The sequence below is a fragment of the Phalacrocorax aristotelis genome, chromosome 7, assembly GCF_949628215.1.
Source record: "Phalacrocorax aristotelis chromosome 7, bGulAri2.1, whole genome shotgun sequence".
Lineage (NCBI taxonomy): Eukaryota > Metazoa > Chordata > Aves > Suliformes > Phalacrocoracidae > Phalacrocorax > Phalacrocorax aristotelis.
Window position 1 is genome coordinate 2,208,952 of NC_134282.1, and position 15,327 is coordinate 2,224,278.

Below are 15,327 nucleotides of genomic sequence, written 5' to 3' on the forward strand. Positions count from 1 at the left end.
ATAATATTTCAGCTTTTCAGCGCTTAAATGGAAAAATGAATTAATCATTGGCAATTACTGAGTTAAAAGACTTAACTCGTGACTTGAAATACTCCCACACAATCTTGTTTCCGAAGCTTTCATTAACCGAGCTGATAATTACTACTACAATTAGAGATGTGAGGCATTAAAAAGTCCAAGATAATAAAACATACGTCGTTATTTAAAAAAATGTATCAGTCAGTTTTGCAGTGTGTAAGAAATTCACCTTGTCTCTTGTTTGGAAACGTTCCATTTTCCTGCAAATACTTGCCTTTTTGGACAGTAAAACTGCCTCGTGTGCTGGCCCAAACCGTCCTGGGACAGCCCCGAAACAACGCTCTGCTCTGGCTCCTTGTGTTTACCTGGGGGGGTCTGGTCGCCATCAGGGGTCCGAATTTGTGGAAAGGTTCTTTTTTCTGGAGGATATGGAATGAAGCTGGTATGTCTGGTGGTTTCTGACCGGGTCTTGTATCAGCAGAGATGGGATTTTTTTACTCATTTCCCTGTTTTTGTCCTGTTTGATACAAAGGCGATTCAGTGTCAGTCGTTGAAGGAATGACATCAAGTGCTAAACTAGGCCAGTACTGAAATCTCAGACAATCATGTCTTTATGGCAGAGCATTTCCCTGCAAAGAGACGGGCTCTCAGCCGCAAGGAAAGCTTGGAAAACAAGAAGAGGTGGGCAGGAAGGGAGGTCACGGAGGTGCAGAGGGTGGCTGGCACTGACCTGTTTGGGAGTTTGGCTGGGGGAGAAGAAGGGAAGGGAAGGGGCAAAAATGGACCCTGTTTTTTGAATTTTCAGAAGGGTATTTTGATGTACAGAGTAGCCCAGCTTTGATCAGGAGAAGGGTTAACAAACACACAAACGGACTGTTTAGTCAGATCTTAAACAGATACTTTTTTTCTTTTTGGCTTGTTAGCTTAATTATTTCTTGCCAAGAAAACATGGAAAAAGGCTGCTTTGCATCAATACAAAGTGATTTATTTCCTCCCCACCCCCAAACTTTTGGGTTAGCCACTGAACAGGCAAACCAGTTCCTTGCAGGGCCGTGGTGTGTCTCGGGCGTTCCCCAGCGCCCGCTGCCCCGGGATGCACGTCCTCGCCCGGCCCGCCTTGCGCAGCCGCTCTGGGAGCCGACGGGGGACCCTGGTGCCAGGCCAGCCCGAACCGGGATGCAGCGTTCAGGAGCGATGAGGACTTGCTCTGTGTTCCCTTAGACCTGTCTATGTTTGTGGAGTGATGCTGGGTGAATAACTTAAGGCTCTTGCCCCAGTGTGGTACCGTCCCTTTTAAGAAGAGAGTTCCAAAGCACTGATTTATTTAGCAAAAAGCCGGACGGGCAACCAGAAATGAGAGTCCTGGAGAACATAATGAATGAAATGAGTTATTTGGAAGTTGTTCTGCAGCTATTTTTTCTTCCTCCTTTGCACGGTGTGTGTGTATCTGTATGAGCATCAGCGTGCGTATAATTCAGCAGCCGTCGGCAAGGGGAACCGGGAGCTTCAGAAAGCTGTAGCAAAAGGCAAGAAGTTAGAGGAGATGCAAATGCATGCTGAGGTCCTCCTCCCCTCGCTGCCTGTGTGCTCATGGACAATCTGGGATACAGCTCTGCTTTGCAGTGCTGTTGGACTTTGCCCAAAATCTTACCCTTTTGGCTCGTCTCACCTTGTTGGCGATGGGCTGAAAGCATTCTCACATCAGGAATTCTCACTCATCTGGTCCTGCAGCTGCAGTTGCTTAGTATAAAGCTTCAAGGCTTTTGAAAACCATGGGGAAGAGAGAGATGGGCTTCACCCAAAATCAGAACATGTCTAGGCATTGAAATCCTCTGGCCTTGTTTTTGTTGGACACTGCAGCGTGTCTTTGTGGTATCAGTCATTAGGCAAAGCATTTGCAATAATTTATTTGATGCATTTTGTCCATTTTTACTCTTGCTAATTATACTAAAGCAGTGTTTGATGTCTCTGTATTTTTTTTTTTTTTTGATATTCAAATCAGATCCGAAGCATTATGCCAGCATAATCCTGCCTGTTGGGGCTATGGATAAACTATTTGCTCTGACTATTTACCATTTAATAGTCATTCTTCCAACTCTGTGATTGAGCAATGATGTGATCTAATACTAATTTTGGTACTTGGCTGGCTCTCTGAAAAACCTACAGAGAGGAAAAGAGATTTCCAGCTTCTCCTGCTAGCCTAACCCAGCAGGAGCTGTTCCGTGAACTTGCTTTTCCAGTCTCAGCCATTCGGGCATCTACGGTATTTCTAGAAAACTTTTCAACCAATATTTCTATGAACATAGATCTCTCATAAATATTTGAGGAAAACCAATAAAAAGGGCCACAAACCGAAGTAGATTCATGGGCTTTGCTCACATCACTGAACATTGGTATGTGTTTTCCAAGCTGTGATGTTGATGGCTTTTCATCTGATTCATCTGATTTCCATATAATAAGAAAAAGAATTGTTTTTCCCTAACTGTAGGCAATCGGATGAGCCATAAGTCAGAATTAAAATATGATTATCTGTTACAAAGATCACAGATTCCTTTCAAAGTTTCATTATTTACAATCCTTTTCTTGGTGACATTTCAATTCTCAGGAAATTATGCTCTAAATTGTACCTAACATGCTCACCACCCGCACGTAACACATGCAATAAGCTTATGAGATAGGAAGGGTGAACGTTTCCATTTTAATTTTGTTTTTTAATGAGATTTTGGAGTGGAGGGTGAGTGTTTTGCTAAAATATACGGCAGAGATTGCACAGCAAAGGAGTCTAACAGGGCTTTCAGCGGCAGTTATCTGCAACGTTATTTTTCTGCCATCTGGGTAAAACCCATCCCGTTCTTCCCAAAGCAATGTGAAGGTTCCTTGCACAGGAGAGGTGCACAGGGTCAGTAAAGCAGGAGTCTCGTCTCAAATCAGCCCCGAGGTTGCTGCTGTGGCTGGCGCAGGGGGAAGGAGAGGCCCCCAGACGTGACCCCCCCCGCTGCGACGCGGATTGCCCGCTCGTGCTGAGCGTGGCGCGGGAGCTGCCGACCTGTCCCCGCTGGGGCTTAATGGGTTTAGTAACGTGGATGTAACCTACGGGAGCAGCGTAGCCGCGTGCGGAAGGATGCGTGGCCAATGGATTCTGCATTCGTCGGCCGCCCGTAGCCCCTGCAGCAGAGGTGGGCTGCAGGCACGGTGCGTACAGCCTCACCTCTCGGGGTCCCTTCCTCCCTCCGGAACCCCGGCCGTTCCCCGCTGGTTTATCACCGGCACAACAGGATTCAGCTCCTTATGCGCTTCAGCACAATTTCCTTGAAAATGAAACCACATCCTTTATCTTTTTTTTTTCTGAAGAAAGCTTTACAAAACATATGTTTAGGGGGGAAAATAATTAAAGGCTGTAACTGAGTCAAAATCTGATCTCTGTTGATTTGACGTGACCCTAAAGTAACTTCGTGGGACTGAAGCCAAGCACTGCAGTTATTCCGCCTTTCCTTGGTAGTAAAGGAGCACAGTACCTGGCCTGTTACCTTCTGGGAAATGCACAGTTGGAGGTGATTTTGCCTCCTCTTTCTGGAGATTAATTGGTTTCTTTGCTCAGAGCAGGTCTGGAAATCAGAGGTCTATAGACGCCACACCCGTAATCATAAATGATTTATTTAAGGGTATTCCTTTCTCATTTAATTACAGCAGCAGCGTAGCCTAAACCCTATTTCCATAGGCTTACAAAAGGAGCTTCTGAAACCAGTATCTAATGCACTGCTCAGTGCTAAGTCCTTATGGGAGCTGGCGATACCGGAATTACACTGTTCCCATATAGCAGCTGCAGGCTTTCCAGCGGGCTGAGAGGCTGCCTGGAAGGACCATATGGATTTCACTTGTCTTCACGTTAGGAAAATACTCCCATTTTATACGCTAGTGTCCAGATTCTCAGCAAGCCTCTGCTGTTTACAGCCACAAAATTTGTCAGCTTATACGTCTGAACGCTGTGATATTAGAAGAGCGGATGCAGTAGAAATTCCCCGAGCGGCTCTGTAGTTACATCTCCCATGTCCGAAAGACAGCTGCAAAATATGCGTATTATGGTGCAGTTGCATTCAGAGAGCCACTGCACCCCAAATATCGCACATGGTACTGCAAAAGCAGGGGACTTGACGTTCGTTGACATGAACGGTCTGGGAGCTGGGGCTCGCGTGGGGGAGGAACAGCCCTGGCCGGAGACCCAAGGGTCAGCGCCGTGTTGGGATAGCATCTAGGGACCACACTGGCTACGGACTTCCCTGGGAAAACGTTTGTATCGCTGTGCCTCTCACAGATGCGAGTGGAGGTCAGAGCCCACTGGCTGGGGAAGTGTACCGAGGCTCCCAAGCCTTGCGGGGGGGGCTGGTGGGAGGCGGCGTGGGGATGCTGGGTGACTTGCTGGGATGCACCCAGGCAGAGGGGAGTCAGGGCTGAGCCCGCATTTCTGTTTTCTACATCTTGGCCCTGAGACAATCCTTTCTCCCTCCTAAATTTCAGAGTGCCCTGTTCTGAATTTTCTTCAAGCCTGTCTCTGATCCGCTCTCTATAAATAGTCTCTGCATTCAGCAGCTTAGATGAGGGGGGAAAAAAAAAGGAAGGGGTATACACTTTGCTGCAGAGCTTGCAAAGCTCGCCTTTTCAAAACATTCTTGTTAGTAGGAAGGGGAGGAAGTAATGGGCGTTCGAGTAAGTTAATGTACTCAGTGAACCATTGGAGAGCTGCCAACTCACATTTTTAAATAAATGTCAACATTAATTTTTAAAGTTTAAATGCATATTTTGCATTTTTGCTCTCAGCTCTCTCTGGTACTACAGGGCTTTCGGAGCTGGCACGGCCGGGCCTCCCTGGGGAGCTCCCCGCGGAGGCAGCCGGGAACGGGTGCTCGGAGCACCGCCGTTCCCATGGCATTTGCTACGTGGGCGTAATTCCTTCCTCGCAGAGGAACCCTTACCTGCTGCTTAACTCATGTCAAAAAAAAAAAAAAAAGTAGTTAAAAAAAAAGGGTTTTACGTTGTCACAGTGCTGTTTATTTCCTTCAGGCGATACCAAACTGAACCTGAGCAGAGTACGTGTGTTACAGATTATCAGTGCAATGGCATCTCCTATAAATAGGGTCGCTGCAGTTATGTCGGAGCTTTGCCGAGCACAGATTTAATTTAATCAAGGTATCTTTTAGTGTCAAGGCCCATCTGTTTAAAATTAGCACTATGATCTCTCTAGGCCCTCTTTAAAATCGTGGCGGTCCAGAATCTGTATCCCTTAAAGGCCTTTGCTGGGCTAACAGCATCCAAAGTGCTAAAGGGAAGGATATTTTTCTAAGGATGAAGTGCTCTTTGGAAAGCTCGTAGACAGACAGTAAAAACAAATAAGTGAAGAGGGAGTTGTGCCGTTCGCTGGGGACAGCACGGAGGAATTTGGCGAGAGGGAGGGCTGTGGAGGGTAGCGCAGAAGCAAGGTGTAAGCAAGCTGTTCCTTGGCACCGAAGCAGGAGGAAAGGTATTTCCAGATGGCAGTCGGAGGGACCAGCTGCAGAGAGGAGAAGGAAGAAGCCCTCCGCGCAGAGGATTCCCCCTGGCCCTGGCTGAACCGCCAGCGCAGCTGCGGCCGCGCAGGACCAAGGAAGGCAGCTGCCTCGGCGAGAGCCTGCTGGCCTGCAGGATGCCGGCTTGGCCCCGCAAGCTGCAGGATTTGCAAGGTTTTTCCCCCAGGACAAGATCCCCCTGAGCAAGAGCATTAAGCAGGCTGATGTTTGGCCTCTTCTCTCCCCTCCTCTTGCCATAAGATGCAGACCAAGGTCCCCAAAAGTGACCCGCAGCTGCCAGGTCTCATAACCTGAGTCCTTGGGTCACCCCACCAAGGAGGACAGGAATCACACAGGGTTGATTTTACCTCCACAGCGCCATAACGTATGAGCCTACTGGGAGCTGATGTCAGTATAGATTAGTTAAATATTTTTTGCATTAAATGGGCCTATAGCAGCACCTGGGAACATATCACTCAATGCATGAGCTTTCCCCTCTGTGAAATGCAAACGCGACAGGCTTCTTCCCAAAATGTACTGCCGTATCAGTCCCCTTGGCCACCACATCACCTTCGCCCCAAGGAGGAGATCGCACCACGCTTGCAGCCAGTTCAACTTGGCCTGCCTGCAGACGTTCCCCTGCCCGCACTGCTCCCCCTCTGCTCCCGTCCTTTTCAAAATATCAGCAGAATTTAAAGGCAGAGCTTGCAGTAAAAAAGAGCTGTGTCTTAGCAAAAAGAGCACATTTAATCACAGTTTGCAATGGCAGCTTGCAGAGTAAATAATAGTTGTCTTAAAATCATATTGCTCCTGTTCAGCAAACTCCTCTCCGTGAATAGAAACGCCACCCAGAAGGTAAGGCAATGTCAGTCCTCCCAGCTGGGGTCCCTCTGCAGCCACTGTGCCCTCTGCGGAGCCCACTCCCCATCCACACGTGCCGCTCAGGGCAAGCAGCAGATGCCCACCCGCACCCCACAGTAACGCGAGCATAAATTGTCGGTGTCTGAGGCCATAGGTTTAGCAGACCAGTGCCACTGAATAATTTTTTTATGGGTTTAGGAAATTTTTTTAAGACCTCCTAGTTGAGAATTCCCTTCCCCGTATGAAACTCTGTCCCCAGGCATGTGGGTCAGAAACCCGGGAGTTTGTGTCCAGCTTTGCGTGTGGTCCAAAGTGCCCTGGAAGCCTTGGGACCCCAAAGCTTCCCTGGGGGGACTGCCCCCGGACTGGCCGTAACTCCACAGGACGCTGCATTTCTGATGAAGCAGCATGTCTGGTTGGTGTTGTGTTGGTGTAAACACTGAGCCAGGCTGGGGCAATGCTCCGTAGCCTCCTCACGCTTCCACCTCGCCCACCTCGGGCCCCACGCAGGCTGAGCGCTGAGCAGAACCACCTCGCCTTTTCCTATCGCCTCGTCCCTGCCTGGACGTAGCTGAGACACCTCCTCCCTCTGCGCTTCTCTTGTTTGCAGCTCTGCCCGTGATGGCTGCTGCAGTCTCCAGGAGGAAAGACAACATTAAATCGAGAGTGAATTACCCACATTCATGGCGTGCTTTTGTGGCTGGTGGCACGAGTGACCTGCCCAGGGGAAGACGGGGCCACGACGAGCCTGTCTGACTCGGCAGGGAGAAGCTCTGAGTCACCTCGCTGAACTGCAAAGGCTGAATAAATTCCTTGGCCTCGGTGGAGTTTACCCTGGTGACTCAAGGCTGCAGATGTTTTCCATTTTCCTTTTTGAACTTGCTCTTTAATATTAACAAAAGTCATTATTGATTCCTTTTTTTAACCTAAAATGAAGATTATCATGCTGTCTGTCAAGCACGCGCTAGCACTCCTTAAAAGCAAGTATTTTATATAGCACCTTCAGATTAATATATATGCAAATAAGGTATTACAGATTAATTAGTATGCAAATCAAGCCGTGTGTTATTCGTGTATACATATATCTTTCCAACCCTACTGCCTGGATGGGCCTATGGGTAGCTTGTGTCCTTGTTTATGAACCTGTACCTATTACTCCACGGTAGCAGGGAAGCTGTCTCCGGCGTGCAAGCGATTTCATCTGCCTCTGCCCAAAGATACAACGCTGAGAGCATAAAGGATCTCCCATATTTTTCAAAATCATTTTTCATGCCTGTAAATGTTTTTAACTGAGCTGCTCACCTCCAGCTAAGATCATGTAGTTAGACTTCAAAATATCACCCTCTCCAGCTGATATCACGAGTGGGACACCATTTACCAAGGTCAAGTCACCAAAATCTCTGAGAGATGACAAATTTTACCCAGGTCCTTATAATTACAGCAGCGGAAGCCGCAGGCAGGACATTTGTAAGTGTAGGAGAGAAACCCTGGCATTAGCAAACCTAAAATGACTCGGGAGCAGCTGTTCCTGAATCAGCAGGTTGATGAATAACAGTAGGGATGACGTGAGCCGCTGTGCTGGAGGTCCTGCACGAGAGCCGCTTTCCTCGTGGTTTCCCTGGGACAAGCAGGGGCCAGACCCAGCCGGTGGCTCCTGGGGAAGGCTGCAAGAGGTGCAAGGGGTAGAGCTGGGACCTCCTGAGACAGCTGAGACCCCTGATGGCTGCTCTGACAGGCACGTTTCCGTCCCGTTTGTCTTTCCTGAACTCCAGACCACGTTCTCCACTCCACATGGGTTTGCGCCCTACTTATCCCACAGAAACATGGAGTTTGGCTGCAGATGTTAGAAACTGCTAGCCCAAGGAGCACAACCGTAGGGTCTTCTCATGGCCCTCGGAGCTCTCGTGGTGCTCCCTGCCTCATTTTCTTCCCCTTTTCCAAAACGGCATGGCTGATCTCTCAGAAGAGCTGGAGTAGCAGTCGGCTTTTCCAAAGCCTGTTTTCCCTGCCTTGCGTCACTCAGCACACAAGAAATGTGGGGACAGTTTGGTGGGAGGCTTTAGTACAGCCAAGCGTAATGACGAGCCGTGGGGTGGACCAGCCTTCTGTTTAATTTAAGAACCTTCTCCCTATGTTTTGAGCCCGACAGTGAAATCCCTGCATCCAGCTGCACTTCACTGCCTCATTACTTCATAGATCATTTCAATAATCTGATTCCAGGGCTCCCACACTCTATTCCCACTTCTCCAACCATCAGCCAAGAGAGCTGGGTTAAATTTCTTGCAGCACAGAGGGGACTAGAATAGACTACGCAAGAGCCTAATTAGCAATCTTTCCCTTTTACAACATATTGAAGTTTTCTAGGCATCGAGCCATATTCTTTCATAGCCTTTTTCCTTCCCTCCCTCTCTCTCTTTTTTTTTTTTTTTTTTTTTTTGGTAGCTTCTAATTTTTTATTAAAAGATAACAGCATTATGGACAGTACGAGATATTCTTGCATACCGCTAAGCATTAAAAAGGAGAGTGTCAGATATACACGATAAAAGCAGAGCTAAAGCAGCTCGGCATGTCGCAGGAGCTATACATACGGCCGCAATAAAAGCTATACCAGCAATTCGCTTTTAGCCAGTTCCTGCCTTCGGGCTTTCCTCCAAAGACACTCAGTATCACCTGCCCAGCAATAGAACTTTCCAGTTTTCTTCATCGGGCTGTATTTCTGCAGTGGGCCTCTTTGGTCCGAGTTTCCTACTGCCGGGGTTGTTCCCCAGACAAGTGGAAGTGTGTCTGTCTGTCTGCGTGTCCCGCAGGCCAACGGCAATTAAAACTTGCTTGGGCGCGTGGTGTGTGTTCAGCTGAAGCGCAGTCACTGTGAGTTCCCTGAGGACCAGCGGAAAACCCTGTGTATTGGATCATAAGCCTACAAAGACGTACGTTTTGGTCTCGAGAGCTGGCCGCCGGCCACCCAGAGCGTGGATGGTCCGTGGGAAGAGTGGGCAGCTGTTGAAAGCGTGAGCGGAGCGAGGAGAGGTGGTCGTTCCACGGTCAGATCATTGCCATGGGGGCTTTTCCCTTTCCCTGGACGTGCTGAAGGGGGGGTGATGGTGGGAGGTTCAGGTCCATGTCCTTCACCTACCTCATGTGAGGCTTTATTTTTTCTCCTGCAGCCTTAATGAGTGCCCTGGGCAGTCAAGTTAGATGTTTTTCCTCTGCCCCAATCAATGTTTAACGGTTCTCACCGAAATGACCGAGGCGAGCTCACCTTGAAGAGTCACTGGGGTGTTGGGCCATTTCCAGCTTGCCTCTATAAAACTGGACCTGCCTCTTAAGGATTTGATTAAGTTCCCACTGAATTCAAGAGCAAAACTGCTATTAAAACCTGCTGGAGCAGGCCACATGGTAACAAATGTTGGATTTTAATTTATTATAATAATATCAAAGCTAATGCTGGCTTTGCAATGAACCCCTGGAATGGTGGAATAAGAAAGAGGTGAAAAAGAACAGTGAGAAAATGCTATTAATTCAGAGACAGATATATTTATTTCAAGTAGATTATTCTTAGAAACACTCGTAGCATTATTTACAAGAATCTTTAAAAAATTGCAGTGCTACAAAACTGAGATTCATCACTGAGGTAAAACATTTCATTATTATTTCTCAAATCAATTCCCCCAGCAGAATATGAATTACAGGATTTCAGCCAGCCTTTTCAAGAAACCTCTTTTAAAAATTTACATAGCTTATAACAGATTGCCAGAAATATTGCAAGCAGCCATTAATTTACTCCTAACCAATTAAAGCCTATGCTAACACATGCGCGGATATGCACACACTTGTTCCTAATTTTTCTTCTGCAGTTAAGCATGAACAAAAAGACATGCCTTAGAACTAAAAAGAATTTGAAGGCATTTTCATGCTTTCTTCTTTCAGCCTCAAGGGCAAATGTGCCTTTGATAAATATCATCCTGTTTTTTTTCCTTCCAAAGAAGAAACCTCTTTACAAATCGCCACGTTTTTCTCTGCCGTTGATTGGCAGGTAGATTCGCAAACAGCAGCGTACAATGAACAATGTCTCCTTTAGCTTTTAAGTTTAGATGGGATGGCATTTTAATTTCATTAATTTATTAAGGATACTAGGCTGAAGAAAGGTATGGAACAACGGGATTTAGGCTTTTTCCTATTGCTGAATTGACAAGGCGATTTACGCAAACAGCGATGATCACCAACGTTCTCATGGGAGCCCTGGGCGCGAGCCCCTTTATTCGCTCTTCATTAGGAGGGATGGTGCTACTTCAGTTAAACGTCATCGCTTTGCAGTGATCTGCATACCCAGTAGGGAATTTTTACGGACCTTGAGAAAGAAGAGGTTGCAAGGAAAAACCCTCGTCGTCTCAGCCACATGTCCCGCTGTGCGTCTGGGGTGCGTGTGGTTGGTTATCTGAGCATCCCAAGGTGCATCCTGCTACCTGTGGGTGCTTCAGGCTGGCAGGAGGAGTTAAGGGGTAGGGAAAACAGCAAAAGGAAGCTTGATAAAAACAGCAGAATGGGAAAAACAAGTTATGTGGCCGTCAGTATTTGGCTCTCCTGGTGTCGCAAAGTGATGGCAGTGACTCATATCAAACCCACTTTTGGAGGAATGGAGGTACAAGAGGGCTCCTAGCTGAACCCAGGCCTTCTGCCTTACCTCTGCACATGAAGGTCTGGTTCGTAGCCACCTATTGCAAGAACGTATGTGTAACGGATGGAGCAGCCTGGCTTATTCACAGGGAATCTCAGGACTGAGTCAAACCAAATATGCAAGGTCTACCTGCAGCCTTGGCTTAGCCTGCAGTTTGTGCACGGAGTATGTCTCCGAGTCAGTGCAGCTCACACCAGAGCTGTAAGAGCGCACCAAGGCTGGCATGGCCATTGGGGGTTCACGCTTCATACTCATTCTCCTCGCCAAGTAAAAGCCGGTATGAAAATTGCTCTGCAAAGCTGTGGTCACCCGTGAGAGTTATCCATCTGAGCTGCTGGCTGTGTTCCACAGGGCAAGAACTAAGCATTTTCCAATTTATAGTAAAACCTAAGTAAGACAGATGAGGTTTAAAACATTGTGATCCATGCTGTGAACTTTCCACTGTGTTTCAGTTCAAGCTGTAATATTATGCTCGGTGTAAAAAGGCTTGAAATACTGGATGTACAATGGAAATACTGCCTTGTGCACACGACTGTACCTGGAGGTGTCAACACACTCATCTACTCATAGCATTAAAAGGCATCGCAAGCACTTCTCTGGGAAGGCACCATGATTATTTTTCCTTCTCCTGTGGCAAGGCTTGCTGCCCTTCCACATATATTAGTACTACAAATTTCAATAAGAAAAAGAAAATCAATTCCACTTGAATATCATTTTTGATGGTTGCTGTAACTCTTCTGATGGGCCCAAACAAAAGACTCCAGTTTAATGTGTGTGTATTTTGAGCTGTGCCCCTTGCTGACCCTCCAGTTTAATTTCCGTCCTTCAGATGAGATGAATGGAGCGTGAAGCAGGTCATATCTCAAAACACTGACACATGGGTTACAGACAGAACTCACAGGCAGGAGAGGCAGCCAGTTTGTAGATTAAATCAAAGCAGTTCTGAATAGATGGGAGGTCAGCAAGGGCCAGCTTTGACATTTGATAGGACCTTGTGATCAATCAACTCTTTCTTGGGTCTTCCAGGTTTCCTGATGACAAAGCTTCTTCAAATAAATAAATTAATTAATTAATAAACATGGACGAGACATGGCAAAAACTGCCACGGCAGCTCTAGATTGCGCAAAACGGTAGGGATTAATTATTATCAAAGATGATAATATCCGTTGTTTAAAGCAGCCAGCATGGAAGTTAGTGCTCTTTAATTGCAAGCATTTTGTCTGCATGCAGCGGCAATAATTTTTTGCATGGTGCGTATTTTAGCACTACGATTTTGGGAATAATCCAAAAGTGTGATAGCAAATGCTGGTTGTTTATGGCACTCGGGAGTAATCGGAAGGAGTCCGTGATTAAAAACCTACTGTTACGCTGAAAGGAAGGGTGAGGCGATATCCTGGCCTCTGATGAAATTTGCCCCCTGCTAAGTCATCCCTGCCAGCGTGATTCATCCAGAGGGAGTGCAGGAACATGCCTGAGAAGCAAATGTTTGGCTTTGGGCACGGACCAGACCTCATGAGATGAAGCAGGTTTATCTCAGATTCTCCATGGGAGGAAGCCCCCCACTGCCTGTGCGGTCTTTGCCACATAAACACGCTCCGGCAGAAAAAGCTTGGGAGGGGGGTATTCGCAGCATCACTCCACACCAGACCTGATTTTGCCCCTGTGATGTACGTGCGGCTTTTCCCATAGGTAGAGCCCACTGGAAAATCCTCTGTTTCAGCATGTTTGTTTTCAGAGACAACGTTAAGCTTTTTGGAGAGAGTATGGAGCCTAGGAGGGTTTGTCGTGACCAAATGGGGCTGAGCTCTCGCAAGGTTACAGGCTCATTATTTTGGTTTTATTTTTCCATCCTTAGGAAGACAGATGACATGGTTTCTTGCTCCCTTCCTTGCTTCATGCAAGAATTGGAAACACGGCGTCTATTTGGGGGTTGGCTGTGAATGTCATTCGGGATGATTCTGAAAATATTGTTTCTCAGGAAAATATTAAATTTAAGAAAAACTGCCAGAAGTTTCTTTTTGGGGCATGAAAGAAAAATAGATGCAAAAGCCTCGTTTGATGGCAAGGGATGGGCTGTAATGAAATGGAGAGGAGCTGATGAGGAAAGCAGGATTTGCAAGTTGGTTTAGAGAACAGTGAATTTCCCCAAGGAGCCACAAACTTCCCGGTGTGGTCTTAGCCTCTAGCTCATGGTTCATAGGCTAGGGCTAACATTTCCTTACCTTGGGGGATAAACTCCTTTCATCTACAGCAATATAAAGATGGTAGGCACTGCAGTGATGGAGAACCATATAAGTAACTTGACAGGCAGAGTAATGGGCTTGTGTTTCAATGCTCTGCTAAATAAGACTCCCTGGGCATCCCCAGACGCACACGTTCAGGAGAAATGAAAATGTCAGAACGTCTCCTTGCTGCCGCAGGAATTCAGCCGAGCTGCGACCTCAGACACCGGCTGAGCGGCCGGCGTCCTGCGAGGGCAGGGCCCCTGAGCCAGGTAACGGACATCAAAAGATGTTACCTTTCACAAAAACCCATTGATCGTGAGAAGGTAGGACAGGGGAGTTGGTAGAATGGCAGATGGGGAGATGGGGCTAGAAACGCCCGGCTTCTCCTCTCTCCTTGCTGTTCAGTCTCTTTCTGACTCGGGCTGCGGTCTCTGGGCTGCTCTACTTCTCCGTACTTTTGGGACTCAGGTTACGAGCCTCTTCGAAAGAAGGTCCGTCTGCACGCTTGCCAGCGTGCCCATTCTGCGCCAGTCAGCGCTTGCTCACCTCAAAAAGGTCTTGAGTGCAACACTGCGATGTTGCATATAGGTTGATGAATTTGAGTTCTGTGAAACCACTGCCTGTAGTTGGTGAAGAGTTAGCTAAAATGACACTGTAAATTAATAACTTCAAAATATTTCAGTCCTCTCTTCTTTATGCCTATTTATTTTATTGGAGTCCCTCAACCTACCTCCCCCTCTCATGGGCTGTTGGAGTCTTCTCCAGTGCTTACCCATCTTTTTCTCTGTGATAGCCCATATTCTTCCTATTTTCATCAGTCATTTCAGCATAAAGGTTTGTATACAGTTGTTTTCTCATCAGGACACCCCAAATCAACACCAGGTGTGTGCATGGGAGGAGGAGGAAGGTAGCAAGGTCGTTGAAGACACCCAAGTGCCAAATATGTATTCCCTGCAAAGAATACAGTTTGGGTTTTTATGAAGAACTCAAAGCAAATGCTGTTCATTTACTAAGAGGCGCATACAGGGAATGCTTCCTGTGATCAGCGATTCGGAGAACATTTGTGAGTCTTACAAACATTGTGAGCAGCAAGAGGCTATTTTAAGCTAGAAGGACCATCCTGGGGGACAGATGGACACAGCAGCAGCCCTGGCTGGGGAGAAGAGCCCCAGAGCAGCCAGCCCCACTCTGAAGCTCAGCTACTGCTTCAGCTGAGGCTCTGAAACAGCTCGGAAAGAATCTGGTTAAATATAATGTGTAACTGCATTTTATTACTTCATTTCACTTTATAGGAGCTCAATTTTTAAATTGAGAACTTAACCCTTTGCTCCACTGAAATAACGGGATATCTTCCTTTCCAAGCTGACAGTGGTGTGCACAGAGGTAAATCTGGCATCTCAAATGGCCTTACTCCCCAGAGGGTATGCAAGAAAAGCAATGAGCGGTACTGCAGGCAGATCCCCAGGGAGCCTCTCTTCAAGGGAAAGGAACTGGAGATTTTTTGCTGCAAAGGTAAAAGAACTAGATTTGGGCTGGCAGAGGTCAAGTGCCAAGGCCTGGAGGATGGCTTTTGCTAGGAGGTAGTGCTAGTGTCTCCTTGGAGAAGTGGGTGCGTGCAAGGGTGCGCCCCAGCGATGGGTAGCCCCCTTGTGTCACAGAGAGCAAGTTCGTGGACAGCCTGCAGCAACACTTTGATTTCTTGAAGGTCTTGGTCTTTATACTTCAAAGTCTGGGGTGTTCAGCACGCTGCCTCCCAACAACTTCTTTTGCTGTCCTCAGGCTTCAGGAGATGAACTCTGGCATTAAAAGCAAGCAGTGGGAGCAGTCTGCAGGCTCCCCAGACGCCCTCTTCTTCCATAACATTCTCAGTCCACCTCATCTTCAGAGACTGCTACTAAAACTGTATCCATTTTTAGGGATCTGTGAAAAGCAGGTTTTTCTGAAACCGTTACATGTTCTGTTCCTATTCCGAGCGCTGCCTTTGATAGCGAAGGGGCAGCAACCAGAA

General features: G+C 47.2%; 1 long non-coding RNA gene across 2 annotated transcripts in view; it reads left to right on the forward strand.

The window, feature by feature from the left end:
- Positions 1–15,327, forward strand: part of LOC142059613 (uncharacterized) — a 118,842-nt gene that overhangs the window by 83,088 nt on the left and 20,427 nt on the right. The window contains exon 1 of one of the 2 annotated variants that reach the window (XR_012661442.1): positions 14,489–14,831. The exons of the other annotated variant lie outside the window; for it this stretch is intronic. This is a non-coding gene — a long non-coding RNA (uncharacterized LOC142059613). Of the gene's footprint in view, positions 1–14,488; positions 14,832–15,327 lie in introns of those variants that run through there. 2 annotated transcript variants of the gene reach the window in all.